This window comes from Salminus brasiliensis, chromosome 9 (genome assembly GCF_030463535.1).
Source record: "Salminus brasiliensis chromosome 9, fSalBra1.hap2, whole genome shotgun sequence".
NCBI classification, from domain to species: domain Eukaryota; kingdom Metazoa; phylum Chordata; class Actinopteri; order Characiformes; family Bryconidae; genus Salminus; species Salminus brasiliensis.
The window spans coordinates 30,017,088-30,034,279 of record NC_132886.1 but is presented as its reverse complement, the minus strand read 5'-3'; the positions used below and the strand labels follow the sequence as shown (position 1 = coordinate 30,034,279).

The 17,192-nt window shown below is 42.3% G+C and overlaps 1 protein-coding gene across 3 annotated transcripts in view; it reads left to right on the top strand.

Moving 5' to 3' along the window:
- The first annotated feature begins 8,184 nt into the window (after window positions 1–8,184).
- slc4a2a (solute carrier family 4 member 2a) overlaps window positions 8,185–17,192 on the top strand; it is a 47,443-nt gene continuing 38,435 nt past the window's right edge. For 2 of the 3 annotated variants that reach the window (XM_072688180.1, XM_072688178.1), the window contains exon 1: window positions 16,522–16,938. The gene's annotated coding sequence lies outside the window, so the exon portion shown is untranslated. Of the gene's footprint in view, window positions 8,277–16,521; window positions 16,939–17,192 lie in introns of those variants that run through there. The other variant, XM_072688179.1, reaches the window with a different exon arrangement.

Sequence of the window (17,192 nt, the reverse complement as noted above, 5' to 3'; positions counted from 1 at the left end):
CACTATAGGGTTTAAAAAGCTGCTTTAAACAAATGTAATCAGTTTAGAATCTGATCATAGAAACTGTTATTAAAAATACAATGATTTTACTGGTGTTTACTATTGTGAATTAGCACATCTTACCAAAGTTGTGGGGCTATATTATTTATAGAAATACAAAGATCGGATCAGAGTCGGACGATAGTCAGAATTAAGACTTTTTTAATTAAGAATTAAGACCAGGTTTTCCCAGGTTTTACATAAAAGGTGGGTATTTCCAACAGTTAAGATTCTCCTCTTTAAAATAGTTTCACAGTGCATCTTTGCTTTTTTCTGCCCATGTCTTCAAATGGTGTCTTTGAAAATATGTATAAATTGCTAATAGAAAAAGGTGCACTGGAAGAGCCAGTCATGAGCCTAAGGTCACCATACCCACTGCTAAGCCTTGGCTACAAAGCCCCCACCCCAGCACTTTAGTGGAGTACCACAACTAATCATCCACCTTCAGTACCTGACGTCACTAACACTCATGTGGTGGAGAAGCCTTTCCAGAAGAGAGCCGCAGGAGAAGAAAAGGTGAGTAATTAATGTACTCAGTAACTGTCTGGCCTGTTCTGTATTTGTAAAACTGCCCATTACCTGTCATTTTCTGTGAAAACGGAGCTCCATTTCCAAATAGGAGTTAAACATCATCGGGGTCATGTTAAAAGTTAGCCTAGTTCATAGTCATTGTCAGCACCATCTGCAGCTCTCCCAAAGTGCTGCGTCATCACGTTCCACATACTCGCTCACTCGCCATCCAAGAAGAATTGGAAGTCTGATAGCATGAGTGAACTGGAGAGTCGTGGAGGCCCTGGATCTGCTGGATAAGCATCTAGTCACTGTCATGCAAAAACCATGCATCTCCACTTCTGTTGTTTTTACTTTGCGGCAGTTATTCTTTACATTCTGTCCAAACATTTCATGATGATTGGACCAATAGAAATGCTCCCATAAAACCGTTGTACATTGACTTCCATTGAAACCTAACAAGGATTTCATTTCTAATGTAAAGTTGCCAATAGAGATACAAGGTTTTGTTCTGACAGCAAAGACACCCTTCTTGTCATTTTATCGATTCATTCAAACAATTAAACTCCGATATCTTAAAGGACACAAGGGCGCTATTCCCCTTAGCTTAAATGTAGCTGATTAGCCAACACATGATTCCTATGTGACACTGGAACTCTGAGGCTAATCTAGCTAATAAGTAATGGGAGCTCGTACTGCACCAATTAGAGCTGTGCAAACCAGCGATGCAGCCAGAATCTCAGTTTAGGTTGGCATTGTCACGGGGAAGCATTAGATCCCAGAGACGTCGCAATGGTAAGCTGATAACCACATTAGTCAATCAGCCAACTAGCCATCTTAATGCAGCGTCCATAAACGTAGAGAAAAGCATTAAGCAGAACTGTGCTAATGTGCTAACCTGACATTGTGAGTAAATCGAAATGTATGAAGCCAGTTTAAAACAATGGGTGTTGACCCCTAAACAAGCCGTACAAATGCCCCAAGCCTTTATTTCAAAAAGGCCACAGAATCAGACTACTGGTCAACGACTTGTCTAAAGGTGTTTTCTCATAGTTCTGTTGAAGTAAACCTGAAAGGCAGTCGGCTGCAGATGACCTCTGAGCTTGTTGTGTTCACATTGTAAGAGAACTTTAAAGAGGATGGAGTTCTATTTCTGATCCTGTGTAGCGCTGATGTCTGATCTCTTTGTGTCTGATCTCTTCACACTACAACTTATTTAGAACTCAGACCCCAGCTACGTAAAGAACAGTATTATAACCGTCAGCGCTCTTTAGATCGAACCCCCCCCACACACACACACACACACTTCTTACATATGCACAAAAAAGAAATAAATGGATAAAAGTGGGTGTGTCCCAATTGCGTACTGATTACGAATACTAGCTAGTTGTTGAGTACGTAGTATAGATAAAGGTGTCAAAGTTGAGTATACTCAAATATCCAAGATACGTACTCAGAACTAGATGGTTATGAGAGTGGTGACGTTGAACACTAATGTCCCACAATTCCATGCGAAACAGAAAGGGAGGAGTTACTAACATCTGGAGCGATTTTTGGAAAAAACAGTGGATGACGATGCAGGTGCAATGGCGGATGGAGAACTTGCAGTTGGCGTAGCAGTGCTTCATCATATCCTGTTAGTAGAAAATGGGTTAGTATGTATATGATATGTATTTCTTTTAAGATTAGTATGTACCTTATAGTGTTAGTGTAGCCCTCAGCGATCTGAAACCACTTAGGAGAAAAAGCACTATGATCAGCTGGTAGACTGCTCCAAAATGTGGGTCCTGCAACAGAGGAAGCACAATTACCTTTCATCGTTAGCTGGGATGGAGAGACGATTAAGAGAGAGTGAAAAGAGGAGAATGAATTCAGAGTCTTAATTAAAGCAGCTTTATGTGAGCATTTCTTTTCCTGGTCCCCCACCTCCTACAGTCGGGAGGTGGAATTTGTGCTTTCAGCCTCCCATTAAGAAGGACATGCTTACATGCATTTCTGGACTTCTAAAAGCTACAGAACCGTCACTGAAAGTGAAAGAATCATGAGTACAGACCCAGCAGAGTGATATTGTAGGATTTCAGAACAATTATGGTAGTTAGATATGCAGCATTCTGCATTTCTCATGAGCATCATCCTGCCCATCTGGCCTACATAGTACATAGTGCAGTAGGAGGCGTGCTGAGCACAATGTAGCAACGACATAGATGCAGTTCTCCCTATTACAGGTCAGAGGAGCGTCAGAAAAATGTTACAACAGTAAAAAAACGGGGTAATATGATCCTTCCTCTTAACACCCACCAGTGGTTGCGCTGCAGCATTTTGAAGTAGCTACTAGTGCTCATAAGGTGACTGGTTTATCACAAGATGCAAAGCACTGCAGAAATCCAGATGGGACTAAATAAAAGCAGGGATTCCAATTTCCAGATCTTAGAAACTAATCCCCTCTGCCCTGCACATTAATCTTCCCTGCTGTAGCACACCCACCTCAGCTCAAGAAGGGCCTGTTAATTAGCTGATCAGTTGAACGGGGGAATTAATTGACTGGAGTCCTACTTTCCACCTACTAGGTGTAGTGGGTGTGGTGGTGTGGTGGTGTAGTGGCGATGCGCAACAGATGACACCACTGTCTGCCAATGAGCTACCACATCATGTGGGATACTGGGGTTCGATTCCCAGTCTGGGTGACTATGCTGCTCTACACCAATAAGAGTCCTTGGGCAAGACTCCTAACACTACATTGGCCCACCTCTGTAATATGAGTTACCTTGTAAGTCGCTCTGGATAAGAGAGTCAGCTAAATGCCATTAATGTAAATGTAAATGGTTGAAAACTGCGATTTGGTGATGGCATTAGCAAAACCGGTGACTCAAGGAGAGCCGTGGCGATCTATTGTTTCAAAACTGGAAATTAGGCAGGACACCCTTGGTTCTATTTAGGTTGATTATAAGAATAAAAGACAAATGTGTAACTTTTCTTCTTTTTGAACAGTTAGAAGTCTGGGGCTTCTAATTGAGATGGCCTAGGTCCACCCAGGCCCTGTTCCTGCTGTAAACTGCCAGCCAAATCTGAGATAGACTTGCTTGCTTATGTGTTTTCTATCACAGTTTGACCTACTGGCCTCGTTCACACCTGGCATTAACATGCATCCCAGGTAAGTCGATCACAAACCATAGGCGAAACTGCTTGTGATTGTGATCTAGCTGCTCGGGGCTGCTGTGGTCAATGTTTTTAATGTATTTTTTTTTTTTCATAATTAACAGTACATTGCAAAGCATCACAAATAGCATAAGGAAGTCCATTGAGATTGTTAATGCAGTGTAAGGCCAGTGTGTGCTGATTCATGCAGTTAGCCAGATGCTAACTGATGAATTTAAGCTTGTGTCATTTGCTAGCTGCATTAGCTTAGCAGGTCCCACACAGAACAACAGAGCAAACTTTGGCTGCACTGGCAATTCTTGCTTTATCCACTCTCTGGTTTACCAGTGTACCCATGAGAGTGGTCTTCAAAACAGTTCTGCTAATTCTCTTGGCAGATCTTGGTGAGCAAGCTGTGTGTGTTTGCCTGATGCTCGTCTCCACCACGCAAGGGCAGGCGAGCTGGAGCCCAGAGACTTTGCACAGCATCAGAGATCAGGCCAGTTAATTCTGCGATGATGCAGGTGCTTTATCCTTCCTCATTCCCCAGAGAGATTTACGGACATGCAGAGTTAGTCTCTTAATGCAAGATGGAACTCTCTGAGCCTGCGTCTATGAGATCCTTAATCACCAGTTGAGCGTTAGACATCTGCAGCGTGGGTTCCCATCACCTTCCCTACCAAGCAAGGGCATAACAGGACCACACTGAGAGCACTAAATACCCGAAACAGTCGCACAGCTCGCCCTTCTCAGCCTAACGGTTGTCCCTTCTGCAGCGCAGTGATTACAGGCTTAAATGTAATCTCCACATTTTGTCTTCAGTGGCAGTCTGAGTCGTACTGGAGCTCATCTGTACGTGAATGGCTTTAGGTTGGGTTGTGCCTGCTTTAACACCAAAATAGCATCGATCAGGCCTACTGCTTCTCAGAGCAGTCGTTTGAGCCCAGCGTAATTGCTAGCTAAACGGCTCTGCGGAAAAGGCAAATGAAGATTTATGGAGGCCTTTTGCAACATGCCAAAACCTTTGTTAATTTTCTCCTACAGTGTGGTTTCATGGCCTGTAACACACTCACGCTCTCTCTCCCTAAATGTCTAAGAACGCTCCCCAGGAAGTCCCAGTTGTGTAAGATGCTCCTCTTCTCGCTGTGGGGTTTCCAGCTGCTTGGGGGAGGTGGGGGTGGCTTTACTGACACAATGTATGTCGCTGCTAATCTTTTCATTAGAGAAACAGAAATATCTCTTCTGAGGGACCCATTGCTGTCCCATAACGATGTCCACTGAGGTTCATTAGTAAGCTAGTTTGAGAATGGCAGGGATAACAACAACCATAGGCCGTTATGTGTGGGATTTTCTGGGTAGCTTTTTCTGTTTACAGCAAAAGAGACATAAACATTGTTATTAATACATTAGGTGTATTTTTATGAAATCCACTTAAATTAGTGAATTTGTTCAGGTCCAAGAAGCCAGTGGTGGAAAATACTTCTGCCGATCAATTGTTTTTAAGGGCCCATATAGCTTTTTTGAGAAGATTACACAAATCGGTCGGTGGTGCATCTTTATTGGCTGATTTTCAGCCAAAATATTCGATAGCAGATTGGCTGGTATTTCTCTAACAGGCGCGAGGCTCCTTAATCACAGGACACTGCAGTTCCTTGTTCAACTGCTGAATGGAACTACATAGCTCGAGCACGGCTGACCCCTTGAAGCTAGTGTTGGACTCCGCCAGAGAGTCCTACCCTTCAACAAAAAAAGCCAATTCTGCTGTGAGTGAGGGTGAGCAACATGGTAGTGGGGAAAGCCTACCGCAATGTGGAGATCATTATTGAACGCTACAGACTATTGTTGCAGAAAGGCTTATTATACACTAAGGTGTAATACTCAGTAACTACACAGCTTTGGTGGGTGGCTATTCTTTCTTAATAGAAGTTATAATAGAAGCCTGCCGGCTGACTTTCCGTTACCAGTATTTTGGTCTCTCCCCATTCATAGAAATGGTAGCCTGGTCTCATGTGACTGGAAATAACTGCATTTGAAAGATGATCGCTGAGTGAACAGACTTTCCTATAAGGACCTTGACTCCACTCCTATCTGTAGTCAGCAGTCTGGCTGTTTTTTTTTTTTTTCTTTTACTCTATCTGACTCAAACTCACATATTTGTAGAATGTGTAAATACATGTGAATGTGCCTAGTACAGTGAGTAGCAGAACACAGCAGAGCTAACAAACACCTCTAATCACACAAAACAGCAAACAGTGCTGGAAAGGTTAACGTGACATCCAACCCAGCCCTCACTTTGTACCGACGACCGTCCAATCAAGCTGAAAGACGGTCAGTAATTGATATCGGGCCAAAAACTCGGATTGGTCCGTGACTCCCGATTCGAATTCAGATTTTTGCGATGTCTCAAATACCAACATATTTTCACACAGCATATCCTCCTGTCAGACTACTGCAGTTTAACCTCACCTGTTCAGCACTGAAGTTAGAAGATCAGCTTCAACCCAGACAAGAGGAAATTTATATATATCAGGTTTAAAGGCACAGTAACTAAGACAGCCTGTTTCAGTCTAAGGGATAAATAGAGGTTTGAGAAATGGTGGAGTAAAAAGGAAATGAGGACTGCTCCTTTTTAATTCATAAAACCAAATCATCCAACCTGCATTACACACCTCCATATTAAACACAACCAAACAAGCCCATAATGTATTTGTTAAAGACTGATGTGTTACTTTATAAACTTAACTGTATTAAAATGTAGAATGTCACTCCCACTGAATTTTCTGAATTTCTGGTTTCTGGTGAATGTAATGGTTAAAATGTAAAGCTGTTAAGAGGGAGTTTGGTGTGTAATGCTCTGTTCTAGAGAAACTTGCCAACTTGCCGAATTGTTCACAGTGGTGATGAAATGAACCTTTTAAATGTTACATCACACAAAGTCATTACATGAAAAGGGTTATAAATACACCTGCCCCAAGTCTGAGACATTGTTTAAATATAAGCATTTGGCCTAAAACATATTTTAAACACACCCAGGATGACTGTCCATAAAGAGTTTTTTTTTTCTTTTTTAACCATAGTTAACATTAGACATCGTGGCCACAGATTCCTGTCACCTCTGCCATAAAGAAATCAGAATCAGTCGATTTCTCCACAGTGAACCATTTCACATGATACCACTCTGACCAACTGTGTTGACATCTCAGTCGCAGAATTATGCCGAAATTTCTGAAAATTGGTGGATTTTTGCTTTAATGACAGTTTCTGTGGTATTTTAACACCCCTGGCTTCATCCAGTTCTTTGAGTCTCAAGGCCAGACCTTGAGGGTTGGCAGCCCTATCACATTGCTCACCGCCATGATTGTGCAAGGACTTCAATCTCTAAAAAGAACATCAGGGTGGTTTGCTGGTTGTACCTCGCATGACCTCAAGTTTAATCTTCAACACGCAAAAAGGAGGGGAGGGGAGGGGAGGTGATGGTGGAGTTTGCACCCTGACTTCTTGGAAAATTTTAGCAACCTTCTTTTCAGACTGTTGTACAAGAAGTCCTGAAGGCCCGCGTTAGGCCTATTTCTGATTTCTGACCAAGCTGATAAAGTTGGCCCACACTCTCTGATAACGCTTCTGTAATACTGGCGATTCCACTAAAACAAACTGTAACGTACCGCAGTTGTTGTAATACGTCGTGTAAGTTGGTGTATCATGATAACAAATCTCTAAAGCAGGCTCAGACAACACGGGACAATCATTACCGAGCGCACACATTGTTCCAGCTCTCCTTGATTCGATTGTACTAAGAAAACACTAGATTTTTTTTTTTTTTTTTTAAAACATCCTGAACTTTCCCATGCTCTGCCCGCTGCATGCTAGCTTTGGCCCCTAAAGTCACTTAAGCTGTGCAGACCAACATTTAAGACCAAGGTGCTTTCCACTTATTGAATTCCTGCACTCTAAAAAAGACACCAGTTGGACGAGCATTCTATTGGGCACCCTTTGGGCTGTGCTACCTGCAGCTCCTTGGGTTTGTTCACACCGGGCTGTCGTAGGGGTTACATCTTGCTGTTTCTTGCATGCATGTGATTTAATATGAAGAAGGCGAGGCTGAGTCTAATCTTCCAGAAGCCTAGCTGAAGTCGTGACATTTTCTCCCACAAGCTAGGATGAAATCCAGATGTTAAAAGACTTGTCTGTGGCATCTGTTTTAACTGTAACTGTATGCTTCTTCCATACACACACACACACACTCACACTGTGCGCACACATTTCCTAACCTATTCTTCCCTACACGGGTTAAGCATTAAACGCGCCCATGTAAATCATACTAGAAATTAAAAATGAACGGCCCACGCTTTTCTATCTCGAGTGAGTGGCAGCAGTAGCACACTGTTGGGAAAGGCAGACTTCTATTCCTACCTATTACTTTTGGTTCAGAGTTTGCAGTTAATTGAATTCACACCTTTTTTTTCTTTTCCTACGGCTGCATTCCTGAATTGTGACTGCAGGATTGTATAATACCAGGGAATTCGTTTTCTGGACATATTAATCTCTCCAGTCATCAAGGAAAACCTGTTGCAGGATTACCAGCTCTTGACCAGGTACCGTTTTGCCATATAAGAGTATACTGTAACCCAATGTCAGCGGCCTGGATCTTTAGGACACCTTGTGTTTCGTTAGCTTGTGTTTACCAAAATGACAGCATGGAGTGCTCTCAGCTATTTGGGTTTAAAACGTGTCTTATTAAAACACGCTGAAATCCAAAGAATGCACTGGTTTTCTTATTGCAGCTTGTGAGTAACTGCCTTTGTTTGAAGGTCTTACAACTGCGGACAAGTATATTGGTTCCAGTTCTTGTAAACATCTGATGTTCTCCTCAAAAAGCAAATGTTCTTCCAAATGTTCTTCTAATTTGCACTGGAATGTGACATAAAACCAGAGTTGCTTAAACCCACTGAAGTAAAAGCATTGTTACTACATCTGAACAAAAAAAAAACAAAAACAGCTTAAGTAATGAGTAACTTATAGAATGGCAGCGGAGGTTGTGGTGGAACTACATCCAGAATCTATCAGCATTGGAAGCAGAGTTGCTTCTCTTTTCATAAGTCAGTCGTGTTACCAACCGTAAAGACGTTGAGATGCTGTTACCGAGCTAATGTCATTAAATTAAATAAAAAATAATAATAATAATAATTACAGCCACCCAAAAGTTACTGTATGGGACTAAAACAGTCGAATATAAACATGCAGAAATAATGTAGGATGTAGGTAAAATAGGAGATGCTTTGAACCTACTTCCATGTCCTACTTGGACCTGTTTACCTAAAAACATTCTATTTTCCCCTGTTAGTTTGTGATCAAAACATTTTTTAAAGGTTGTGCCATAGACTGTATTAGATGATGGAAGGTGTTCGTTGTAGAGGTTAACTGGTCCAGTGTGTTGCGTCGATTGCTCTGTACCACTTGCTGGAGTCTTCATTTCCCCTCTGGTATTAATGGCCTACAGGGCAGCACTGGTATGCCATTAGGAGGCATGCAATATGTGAGAACTCTGTGGTACATATTGTGGTACATCTTAACTACGGCGACTCTAGAACATCGCACAAATCACTCATTGCGCTCTGTAACAGTTATATCAGAATATTACGACCACCCCGGTTTGTTTGAAATTACCTCGGCCCGGGACGTCACAGATGCCACGTAACAGGGTTTACTGCACGTATAAATAAGCAAGCACACCAGTCAGTTGTAGCAGAGTGCATAATCATAGTCATGGGCAAGGGTGCGATTTGACTGATGTCCAGAAAGGCTTGATAATAGGGTACTGGGCAAAGGGTGGTAGCATCTCGGAAACCACTAACTGCATGGGATGTTCTAGAGCTGCCGTAGTGAAGGTGTACCGAAAATGGACTTCTCCCACATTGAGTGCCTTCCAATGGCATAACAGTGGTGCCAGAGGGGAACGACAACTCCAGTGAGTGGTTGGAGAAGTTGACGCACCATTGTGGACTGTGGAGCAGTTAACCTCTATACTGAACACCTTCAGTCACCTAATACAGTCCAGACCACCACATTCCCACTATTAGGTAGGTGGTCATAATATTCTGTGGGTCATGTATTATGTATAGGTCATGCATCTCGTGAAGTAAACTTGCCAAATGCTCACAAGGGCATATTCCCAATATTACCCAACTACAGTTTAAAAGTAATGCTTAATGTGAGTTGTATTAAGATGACAGCCAGAACTATATTAAAAAGAACCCGAGAGAGGGATTTGCCTTTTAGAGCTGTACACATTTGTAAAGTTCTTACATAAATAATCTCACATATAATTAAACGCTGGGATTAGTGTGTAGAGCTTAGTGCGCGAATGTTATTGCCTCTTAAACTGCAGACGTCGCACCATAACAAAAAAGAACCAGATTCTCTGCAAATGTAATCAGATTACCTTCTCTCACATGCAATGTTTTATTTTCCCACCCCACAGCATAATCACCCCTCTGTTTACTGCAACACACTGACCTTTCACTGAACATACTTTCCATTATGGGACAATTACCACTAATTATTATGAACACTGTTTGATGACAAAAGAAGACGCTAGCATTCCCACAGCTCCTCTGTTTGTAGCCACTTCATTGTGTTTCTCAGCACAGATAGGGCCTGATTTGACGCTCATGGGAAGGAACGACGTAATTACACACTCCTGCATTCGCAGGACTATGAGGAGTATGGTGTGAAGTCTTGTGCTGTTGTAACACAGAACAGTTAATATCAGTCTCATTTCTCTTGTCAGCGGATTCAAACCGGTTACAGTAGTGTAGCTTTTAGGCTGTTATTGATCTGAATTTCCCTTTTTCATTCTGCACTGTACTGCAGGATTCAGAACTGTCCACTGCACAGCATATCTTGTTACTGAAGCTAATTCTGCCTGGTTTGTCTATAAATAATCAGGAAGTTGGAGAGCTAATATATACCAGGATAAGGTGTCCTGATGTACAGACTGGCCTGTCATGAGTTGAATTTGCTGACCTTAAAGCAATGCTTATCTTACTCAGGTTAAAGCCTGCAATGGATATTTAGTTGAACGTGAGTAAAAAAACATCTAGAGTGGGCAATGCAAATATAATGTTAACTTTTCAAAAAAGTTGCATTTCTGTAGCTTTTTCCAGTAAAGTGTATTGTAATTATTGAAAGACTAAATAGCCTTTTAAATATTCCAGTCTGATCAGCACAGTGATTTATCAGTCTACTCAGGCTTTAGTAGAGCTCAGTAACACTGAGATAAATAACTGATCAGCACAGTGATTTATCAGTCTACTCAGGCTTTAGTAGAGCTCAGTAACAGATAAATAACTGATCAGCACAGTGATTTATCAGTCTACTCAGGCTTTAGCAGAGCTCAGTAACACTGAGATACATAACTGATCAGCACAGTGATTTATCAGTCTACTCGGGCTTTAGTAGAGTTCAGTAACACTGGGATAAATATCTGATCAGCACAGTGATTTATCAGTCTACTCAGGCTTTAGCAGAGCTCAGTAACACTGAGATACATAACTGATCAGCACAGTGATTTATCAGTCTACTCAGGCTTTAGTAGAGCTCAGTAACACTGAGATAAATAACTGATCAGCACAGTGATTTATCAGTCTACTCATGCTTTAGCAGAGCTCAGTAACACTGGGATAAATAACTGATCAGCACAGTGATTTATCAGTCTACTCATGCTTTAGTAGAGCTCAGTAACACTGAGATAAATAACTGATCAGCACAGTGATTTATCAGTCTACTCAGGCTTTAGTAGAGTTCAGTAACACTGGGATAAATAACTGATCAGCACAGTGATTTATCAGTCTACTCAGGCTTTAGTAGAGCTCAGTAACACAGATAAATAACTGATCAGCACAGTGATTTATCAGTCTACTCAGGTTTTAGTAGAGTTCAGTAACACTGAGATAAATAACTGATCAGCACAGTGATTTGTCAGTCTACTCAGGCTTTAGTAGAGTTCAGTAACGCTGGGATAAATAACTGATCAGCACAGTGATTTATCAGTCTACTCAGGCTTTAGTAGAGTTCAGTAACAAATATATAACAAATAACTGATCCATTATTAGTGATGTATTAGTCTAACAGAATTCCAATAACTAATTTAATTGTAAATCCTGACCTTTTAAAATAGAACATGGACTTCATATAGATATACCTACTTCCAGTACTGGTATTCCATTATTCCTGTGCATTAGCATGAATGGTGATGGTCCAGTTTTTTTGGAAACCGAGATAAAACCATTGCTATTTCTGGTCAATTCTTCCTGAGGTTATTCTACCCTCACCAATAGCACAAACACAGAACCTACATACAGCAGGAGAATGTTTCACATCACAAAGATGCATCAAAGTGTAACACGAGAATCACAATGGCAGGAAAAGACCCTGGGTTAAAATAACAGAAGGTTTATGCTACATAAGCAGTAAACTGACTTCTCCAGCTGTTGCCTGCATAGGCAGGGCCTTGCTGTAAGGATCAACAAGGACAGACATGACTTTACAAGGACATCATGTGACATGCAAACATACACACACAAACACACACCAAGGTATTATTTGCAATGTAAAGGCAAAACAGTTCGAAAAAAAAACCCGTCACTACCATCCAGAGCATGTATACACACAGACGCATGGACACAATGGAGTGTGAAATTGGTGGCTAATCCGTGTGCCGTACATCTGGAATGTGACTGTGTTGTTGTTGCTGCTCTCTCGGCCACTCTCCTTCTTCCCCGGGGATTTAAAAGCTGACCAATTAACACACGTACATGTGCTCACACTCTCACACACACATTAGGCCATCCAGCTCCTTATAAAGTGTGCCCTGTTCGGGAACTCGCTAGTTCTTCTGAGGGTGCCCTCTGAAGAGCTGGTTTAGGACAGTGACCCTTAAAAGCCTGACCTTTGCCTACTTCCCTCACAAGAGAAGGCCTCGCTGAGCGGCTTGACTTTACACCATCAAGCGTGCAATTCTCCACAGGCAGCACATCTCCTGTTCTTTTAAGCACAGGACACACCTGGGATGCCCAACGGCAGGTAAGTTTTGGTGGGCTAGGGCAGAGGCAGGGGCCTGTATTTATAAAGCTGATCCAGGATCGGCTCCAGTAATGGAACTGATTTTTTAACTGATGTATTCAGTGATTCAACGGTTGAGGTTAATGAAATATCGTTCAGAGAGGTCTGATGTGAAATGGAGCATTGTAGAGAAACTTGTGGATTCCATTACAGTGATGAAATCAGGGGGTGTGACGTCTACAGCACAGCGCGGCTAAAACCATTGCTGAACCTACACGTGCGTGCTGAGTGTTTGTAAGTAATGTTGGTAATGGTAAAATCTGAAAAAGAATAAGAGGACTATAATAATATTCGGGGATTTTTGGGGACAGTTGTGCCTTAGAACACCCTGCTTAGGGCAAAACTATCGTACAAATCAGTCAGTAACAGTAATATGTGAGGGAGCTTCTAGAGCCATTGAAAAATATTTTTGGACATCTGTTTCCTATCACCATCTCTGAGAACTCTTCTGCCTCAGTACATTTCTCATCTGAATGACTCAGAAATGACAAAGTTACATCTCAGAAAGTCTCAGAGTGTGTCTTTGTGCACATTTAAGCTAGGCCTGTTTACCTCAGACATGCTGAGTCAGTCAAAGCTCAAGAGCTGACCACTTGAGCCATGCCTGTGAGCACAAAGGTGGCTGTATTCTTTCAATGCAGTTTTACTTCTTTTCACTTCCGCCTGTAAATGTAAAATCCAGTACTTCCAGCTTTCTGACTGTTGTTTTTCTTTTTTTAAGTAAGTGGGGTGGAGATGCCTTTAGCTCATAGCTCGACATTTCTCCACAGCTACTTCTCCACAGCTCCTGAGGGGAAAGATAAGCCTATGCGGTCGATTCATGCAGATTTTGGGTCACTAGTGTTAAAGATGGATGGTGATGGATCATATATTGTGTCCAAACCGCCAAACTCGTAAGAAGAAAGGGCTCACAAGAAGCCTGAGGGCTGTGGATTTAGCTATTCCCCCTGGAGTAAACTGAGACATGGTGGGTTAAGCCCGACCTCCATTGGCCACGTTTGCTTTTTTTTCTCCTCTTGCTCTCGTTTTGTGAACACTTTTCACAGAACTGCCGGCAAAACGGACGGCCATAACTTAAAAACACCGCAAGGGTGCTGTGTGTGTGCCAGACAGCTGCTTTATGGTCGGTATGTGTGGGTTGGTCTATTTTTTGCTTTGTCCTTCTTCTGCAACGAGTATTGTTTCTTTAACCTTGCGTCTGTGGGTAGCTCTGCGTGTGTGTGTGTGTGTGTGTGTGTGTGTGTGTTTTACGCTCAGCTAAATTAATAGACTATAATCGACTCTTTTCCGCCCCATCTAGGAGGTGTGATCTGTCGAAACGCAGAGCCAGGCTGTTAGCTGGATGTGGGTTGATGGTGTTTACATTGAGAGCACTTTAGATGCCACTGAATGATTAGTGCAGGGTTGGCTACAGAGTAGTGGCTGAAGAAGAAGAAGAAGAAGAAGAAGAAGAAATAGAAAAAACAACAGTCCATTTTCCATTTCCCCTCCAAAGAATTCCTCTGGGCAGGAGGAAGTTTGTCATTAGCTCGCCTGAATCATATGTGAGACGCAAATACACTGTACAGAGTTTATTTCCAGACTCAGGACTGGAAACTCAGCCCGTGCCCCAAGTCTGCAAATGGCCATCTGAACACAGAGCACTTTTACCCATAATAAGAGCTGAGATGATGGCCTGTCATTAGAGTAAAGTTTGAAGGAGAGCACGTCTAAAATAGAAACCTGACCAGTGGAGGAGGAATAATCAGCGGAGGTCTGTTGGGAAACTTGTAAAGTGATGGTGAAAGCATCGATACTACACAGTGCTATTACCGGAGTGGGTGATGTCCTGCGACCAGCAAAACATCCCATTAGCTTCTGTTCCAGCTGTTCCAGAGTCATGAGAGTGGCCAGAGGTGGGCCGCTGCGGCCCAAAGTACTCGAAGTGTTGAGACATTGAAGAGGAATCCCACATTTATCAAACTTTCTGCACAGTCCAGTCATTAATCCAGCCATTCACAGAGTTTTGACGTGAAATGTGCTCTTCTAGTTACACGTTTGTCAGATCTCGCAGTGGTTATGGCGGGTCCCAGACATCTGACGTGTTGTAGTAATGTCTCTAAAAGCCACCTTGAAGAAAACTATTGAGATTGACCCTGGTGTAGTGTTTTAATAGGATTACTGTGAAGTCCTTGCGGCCTAAAATGTGCTTTGAAAGACATTTGTGGCGGAGGGTCACACAAAGGGTGTTGGAAGGCAAAATAGTACCACCACAATGCCATAATCAACATTATAGATAACACTGAAGTCGTGTAGGTTTACTGGTTGTTGTAGACACCACCTAAAATGTATATATGTTATTTATGAGATATATAAATGGTCAGGTTCTCTACAATGAGCCATTTCACAACAAACCCCTCTTAACACTTGCTTTGTTTCAACCATTAAAATACTCTGAGATTTCGGAGAACATTCGGTGGAGTACTCCTGTGCTGGGCCTAGTTTAATGTGAACTAATATCATTGTGCTTTGCCGTGGACTTCCGCCTCAGTAGCTAAATCAGTGTGATCCAGTATCAGATCAAATAGACTCTTTGTGTGCATTTCTGTTGAACTGGATACACCCATATTACATTGAACGGCCTCCTTGTATCATCCAAGTTCTTAGTCATGTTTATTTGCATTACGTCTAAAAGAGATTACGGACATGCTGTGAAGTCACAGAGCTTTTGCATGGCTTCTCCAAGACGTGGCCTAGCGTCCTTGACTAAAGGGGATAATCTCTACTGATTGTGCCATTTAGTCTAGGATTAGGTGAAATCTGTGGGGCTTTTTTGTGTTGGGTTGAGCAGTGCTGCTCCTGGACATCTGTCTTTGTGCAGGGTTTAGCTCCAACACTGACCCAGCACCCTTGACCAGTGTGATCAGTGAGACCAGTGATAGGAAATACCTAGACTGTGTACTAGCTCTAGTTCTACACTCTGATTCATTTCAATTGACAATTACTTAACTATAAATATGCTGATAAATAATTCCATCGTTATTATGTAATAGTGAGTAAACATTAATATTATAATAAATTACTGTAAGATTTTTGATATTACACCAATAGGCCACAACCCAGTACATATGTATGTCCCTTTATGAATCACATAGGAGTTTTGCCATGTCATTCCCAGTGTATTACCTTGTGGCCTCAATATATTGTCTCATGACCTCAAAATATTGTCTTGATTTCTATAATATCTTATTATATTATATCATATTATATTATTTTGTGGCTTGAATATATTGCCTCATTGCCTCTATATTACCTCATTATAGTGTCCTGTGACCTCAATATATTTTTATCACATGGCCACTAGAAACATAACTTGTGGCCTCGATATATTATCCTGTGGCCACGTCTTATTAAAAAAAAAAGACAGCCATCATGTCACTTTAGGCTCTCTGTATATTGGACAGGTTTAACCTGGCAACCTTTCTTGGGAATCGTGCTTGTCAGTGCTAACGAGAGACCGCGGCAGTCCTACTCCCTGCGTCTCCTCCGAACCACAACGGGTTAACTGAGGAACGCGCCTGGGTGACCGCACTGTAGCGCGACATGATTGGTTGACTGCTGTGTCCTACAGAGATGCGATTGGCTCGCTGATGCATTGTAGCGTAACGCCATTGGCTGTGGCTGACTAGCGGGCTCGAGTTGAAGAACGGTGCAGCGTGGCAGTAAGCAGCGGCCGTTCAGTGCGAGCGGAGGGTAGCAGCAGGTCGTTCAACTCTAACGCTAACACTAACGTCCAGATTACTGAATAAACACTGAAGCCTCGTCGCCTCTTAAGTGCACGGACAGTCGGCTGACAGACAGCGCGAACCGAAGCTCCGTGACCACATTATCTTACTTCACGTCTTGTCTGGGTTGATGTCGGCTGCGGGCTAACATGTGCTAACAGTCAGACAGCCATGCTGGAGCTCACAGCCCAGTTATCATGGCAACCGCAGAGAAGTAGCTAGTGAGAGTCAGTGAGTCAACACTGGCCTGATAGGGTCTTATAAAACTGAGCGGGACCAGGTTATTACAGTGGTGTCATTTCACTGAAAATCACCTGCCACAGCGGTTTTCTCAGGGAAATGACAGAATGAGCAGGAGGAAGACAAACAGGTGAGCGTTTATTGTCAAGCAGCTCATTTATACCCACCCTCATAAACTAGCTAGCTGCGGAGAGAGCGGGTTTACTGGCTCTTTAACGAACACTTGGGGGGGACGGTCCGAGACTTTTCTTTAATAATAAAAATACACTTCTCGTCTTAAAAAACTTTTTCAACTTTTAAAAGGTGTTTCTGGAGTAATACACGGGTAAACAGTATGCTAGCTACTAAAAATGGGTCATAGTGTGGGCATAAAGCGAGTCCTGT